The sequence below is a fragment of the Silene latifolia genome, chromosome 2, assembly GCF_048544455.1.
Source record: "Silene latifolia isolate original U9 population chromosome 2, ASM4854445v1, whole genome shotgun sequence".
NCBI classification, from domain to species: domain Eukaryota; kingdom Viridiplantae; phylum Streptophyta; class Magnoliopsida; order Caryophyllales; family Caryophyllaceae; genus Silene; species Silene latifolia.
In genome coordinates, this window is record NC_133527.1 from 110,814,794 (window position 1) to 110,820,369 (window position 5,576).

Genomic DNA, 5,576 nt, shown 5'->3' on the forward strand with positions numbered 1-5,576 from the left:
TTCTCCAGATCGAGGAAACCACTCTCGATATGATCACTTGCAAGTACGACCTGAAAGACACCTTGCATTGAGTGGGAGATAGTAATAGGACAAGAGAATTGGTGACGCACACTTGTCGAGGACAAGTGGGAGATTGTTGGGAAATGTGTCCTCAACAATAGTGCGATCACATGATTTAAATATCATTATTAAATCTCATTTTAAGAATACATGTGGGATGTAATATTTTACAAATCAACTGGTCCACACATATCGGTAATGATTGGTGACTAGAGTTTGACATTACTGTCGTGCGACGGTGGTGTTGATCCCCTTAGGTCATACCTATAGGGAAATACTCTTAATTGATTATTTAATTGATCGTATACCGATACGAGTTAATTAAATTGCTTAAAATTGACGGATGATTTTGTGAGTATAATTTACGTATCTTATTGTAAATATGATTAAATAAGACACGGTCTAAGTAATCGAATTATTTTATTACTTAGATGAAATTATTGTTTACGAAACAATTGAAACGGAATGAATAAATTATTATAAATACAGAATGTTGTAGTTTATAATTTGGAAACATTTTTGGTACAAGTAATTACGAATTACTAGTCGATTTTGTAAAGGACATATTTTATGAGTATGTTGATTTTTAATATGTTAAAAATACATTACATTGTGACATGTCATGTAACATGTTACATGTGACAAATTTGACAAATGACAAAAATAAAATGGATTCTCCATTTTATGCCCAAAACCGAAAATAAGGGGGTGTGTACATAGTTTATATTGTGTTGTTTATTTTTAAATGAAAACACAATCATAACACTAGGTAGTAGGCTTGCATGCCTAGTCTCTTGTGAAGAGCACAAATGAAAAGTGTTGGGCATCCTACCCAAGCATTTTTTTTTCGGCCACTCCAAAGAAAAGAGAGAAGAGCTTTTCTCATACATGATCATTATTCATTCCTCCTATCTAATTTTCTAGTGTAAGAAAATTGATATGCTCTCTACATCTTATGAGATTTCTAGAGAAATAAAACACACAAAACACTACCTCTTGACCGAAATTTTCAAGAGTAAAATACAATTTATTTTGTGTCAATTTTATAGTAAAACTAATATTATTACTAGATCTAAATAATATTGGTTATTATGAGTTTTCCTTGGGTATATGCTTTTGGGAGGGATTCTATACTTGAATCCTTGTTCTTCCATTTGGAGAGCTCAAGAACAAGTGAGTAGGTGAACTCACTTGTGCCCATAAATCCGAAAATCACAATGTAAGATGATGGTTTCTTCTTTATATTGTTATAATGTTTGCTTGCATAAGTTCCACCATTTAATTTTATGACAAATTAAATTAAAACATATATGAGTATGTTAGTATATAGATCTACTTTTCCTTCACCTATGACCTTGTGCCAAACTCTAATGCCCAGATGGTGGACTAATAGAGCGCGACTAGCATGATAGTTCTCAAATTTCCTTCCGGAAATCGCCTCCCAAAGAGGAGTGGGTGCATACTTGCCAACATTCTTGAAATAACTATGTGAATCATCAAGACCCAAAGCTTTACTCATTTCCTCAAAGGAGATGCGCCTACTAACATTAGCTAGGCGGAACTCGATGTTTTCCATGGTCTCTACTTTTGTAACTTTCAAAGAACTCAAGAATTCTAAGCTAAGGGAGGGGTATGTCAATTCTTTTGTTGTAAACAATTTTTCCAACCTCATGGCTTTAAAGAATGCTCTAGTTTGCGCAAGGACACCCAACTTATCTAAGGCATCTTGACAAATAAACTTGGTGGATAGAAAGGATTTTCTAGCAAACTTGGCAAAAGTTTCCCTATGGGATTTGGAAATGAAAATTATCTCCGGATAGTTCGAAAGTTGAGCAATTTCCGGAGTAGTAGAAGTAGTTGCTTCCAAGGGAGGTTGTTCTTGTTGCACTTCCAAGTTTGAGCTAGCTACCACCATAGCCAATGAGGCTTTCTTTGCTTGAAGACTCTTTTGTCTTGTTGATAGTGCCTTTGCCTTTGGTGACTTTGTTGCTCCTTTTGTCCTTGCCATTGATGCTTGAACCAAGAAAATAGTGAAAATCTTCAATTTTCAAGTGTACCCAAATTGATTTTAAGATGAAAGGCTTTGCCTTTATAAATTCAAAAATCGACTCAAAGGTTGAAGATTTTGGTGCTTGGTTTGATTTTTGTTGAAAGAGGAGTGATTAATTTTTGTTAGAAGGATGTTTTGATTTGATTTTGATGAATGTGGTTGAGGAAATCTTGTTTTTGTGATGGAGAGGATGAGCGTTTTGAGTTTTGGGGTTTATGGGTAGTGTTTTGAATGAAGGAATGAAGAAATGAATGTGGGAGGGGGTTTATAAAAGACCCGAAAATTTTGAAATGCAGGGGGAAGACGGGCGGCTTTCCTTCGGGACGCCCGGATTCTGTCTATTCTGGGCTTCAGAATTCTCGCCTAAAGACGGGCGGCTTTGAGCAAAGACGCTCGGATTGTTCAGCTGCGGGTCGGGCGTCTTTCGGTGAAGACGGGCGGATTCTTTTCCAGGGATTTTCTTGTTTTACTCAGCCAAAAAGACGGGCGTCTTCTCTTGCAAGACGGGCGTCTTTTTGAGGACTGGCGGATTCTTTTGCAGGACGCCCGGATTTGCTAACAGTCCCAAAATTTCAAAAATTCAGCTCATGAAGGACAGGCGGATTCTGACCAAGTCGCCCGGGTTGCCTGAAGACGGGCGGATTCTCTTGAAAACGCTCGGATTCTACCCCTTTTACCCGGATTCAGTTCCATCCGTGTACTTGCATATCCCTTGTCATTTTTTCATTCTTCAAAATCTCGTGTTCTTCATTGTGGGGGCACTACTAAGGCATGGATAGCCTAGGCAATTGTTATCCCCACACTATGCTAAAGCACTACACATCAATTGAAATCATTAGTCCCTCCCTTACTTCTCTCAAAAATTATAATTATCTTGATCAAGGCATAAAATTCCAAAAATGACAAAAATGCAATATAAGAATTAAAATGCGAGTTAGGAGTTAGAAATATTTACAAATGGTGGTTTAGGGAGGACTCCACCAAACTCTCATCCGTAGTGAGATGTCATGGGGGTATGTCCAAGGTGTTGTTGATGTTGCTCAACACCTTGAAGAAGTAATCAAAAGCTTGTTCATTGTCATGATAAAGATCTTTAATAGATCTTTGCCCTTGTTGTCGGTCTTGATCGATAGCATTACCAATATAGGAATTGAAAATCCCTTCAAACTCATCGTCCCAAAGACCACAAACTTCATCTACTTGATCACTAAAGATCTCTTGAGTTGATAGAGACAACTCTCCCATTATCTCGTTTTGGCCAATGGGGCCATCTTCGTCATTGCTTGACTTTGGTGAGCTTTGCAAGCTCTCTTTGTTACAATTCACTTGCTCTTTGAATGGGGCATCTTCAATTCTCTTCTTCCATTGGAGTTCCGACGTCTTCCTATCATCCTTCCGGCTATAATGATCAATCATAAAACATGGTTCATGCAAACGGGGAGCTCTCATAGTCTTGTCAAGATTGAAAGTTATACTCTCATCTCCCACTTCTAGAGTGAGTTCTCCATGTTTCACATCAATCACCGCACCCGCGGTGTGTAAGAAAGGTCTTCCTATAATGATTGGAATGTTGGAGTCTTATTCCATATCAACAATGACAAAGTCCACCGGGATGAAAAATTTCCCAATTCGTACGGGAACATCTTCCCATATCCCTAATGGTGTCTTCGTCGATCTATCGACCATTTGGACTGTGATATTGGTGCATTTAAGCTCTCCCATCCCCAACCTTTTAGTCACTGAGTACGGTATAACACTCACACTAGCCCCTAGATCACATAAGGCTTTGTTGATCGTGGTATCGTCAATGGTACACGGTATTGAGAAGCTTCCCGGATCCTTGAGTTTTGGAGGTGAACTCCCTTGAAGTATTGCACTACTCACCTTAGTGAAGGCGATAGTCTCAAGTTTCCGGATCGACTTCTTCTTTGTGAGGATGTCTTTCATGTATTTCGCACAGGCCGGCACGTGATTGATTAATTCCGTGAAAGGAATTGAAACTTCAAAATTCTTCACAATTTCCATAAATTTTCCAAGTTGGTCATCAAATTTTGGCTTGGCTTGACGACTTGGAAAAGGAAGTCTAATCACAATGGGCTCCTTCTCCTTGACCTTGTCTTCATTTTTCTTTGAGATTTTTTCTTTTTATGGTTCTCCATCCTTGGAGTTTTGCACAATTTCTTCTTTGTCACTAGCTTTCACAACTTTATCCTCAATTTGCTTCTTCGGTGCTTCATACCTTGTACCACTTCTCAAGTGAATGGCACTAACCGTTTCATGTCTTGGGGGATTACTTTGAGGTGGTAATTGCCCCTTTTGTCTTTGTGAGCTTGAAGATGCTAGTTGAGTCAATTGGGTTTCCAACATTTTGGTGTGAGCTAGGATGTTGTTGATGGTGGTTTCCTTTGCTTGACTATCCTTTTGCATTTGAGTGAAGAACTCTTGTTGATTCTTTTGCATTTGAAGGACCGCTTTTTGAACATCAAAACCTTGATCATTTTGTTGATTGTATGGAGATTGATTTTGGTAACCTTGGGTTTGGTTGTAAAAGGGTCTTTGATTTTGGTTTCTCATGGGAGGTGGGGTGTATGTTGCTTGAGGGTTTTGGACATTTTGGCTTTTGTATGAGAGATTTGGATGGAATTTGGTGTTTTCATTGTAATAGTTGGAACAAGGGGTACCACTCTTGTATGCTTGGAAAGCATTCACTTGTTCATTTGTTCGCCTACATTCACTTGGGTCATGTCCCAATGTTCCACAATTCTCACATATCCCACTTGGGATTGATGAAGATGCCGTCATGGCATTAACATGACGCTTTGGTGATTTTGAGGCTTCTTCAAGTCTAGCCATAGCCTTTTCAAACTTGAAATTGATGGTATCAATGTGAGCACTAAGTTGAGCACCCAAATGAGTAACGGAGTCCACTTCATGCTTTCCTCCTCTAGTAGCCTTGCGAGGTCTACTATATTGTGAGTTATGGACCGCCATTTCCTCAATTTTGTTCCAAGTTTGATTGTCATCAACTTCGGTGAACATTCCATTTGATCCCATGTTGAGAATGTTCCTGGAATCTTCATATAGACCGTTCCAAAATTGTTGTACCAAGAACCACTCGCTAAGTCCATGGTGAGGACATGAGCGACAAATTCCCTTGAACCGCTCCCAAGCTTCATACAAAGATTCTTCATCCCTTTGCCTAAAACCCGTAATTTGAGCTCTTAGCATATTAGTCTTTTCCGGTGGGTAGAACTTTTTGTAGAAAGCTAGAGCCAATTTCTTCCAAGAATCAATTCCGAGAGTGGCCTTATCAGGGCTCTTCAACCATTGTTTCGCGGTGCCAATTAGAGAAAAAGGAAATAAGACCCATCAAATTTGGTCTTGAGTTACACCGGTTTGAGAAATCGCATCACAATAATCGCAAAAAGCCTCCATATGAGAGTGAGGGTCTTCACTAAGCATCCCC

At 39.0% G+C, this 5,576-nt stretch overlaps 1 non-coding gene across 1 annotated transcript; it reads left to right on the forward strand.

Moving 5' to 3' along the window:
- The first annotated feature begins 5,231 nt into the window (after positions 1–5,231).
- On the forward strand, positions 5,232–5,338 carry LOC141645664 (small nucleolar RNA R71). Its single transcript, XR_012545141.1, has one exon. It is a non-coding gene; the product is annotated as a small nucleolar RNA R71 (small nucleolar RNA).
- The last annotated feature ends 238 nt before the right edge of the window (positions 5,339–5,576 follow it).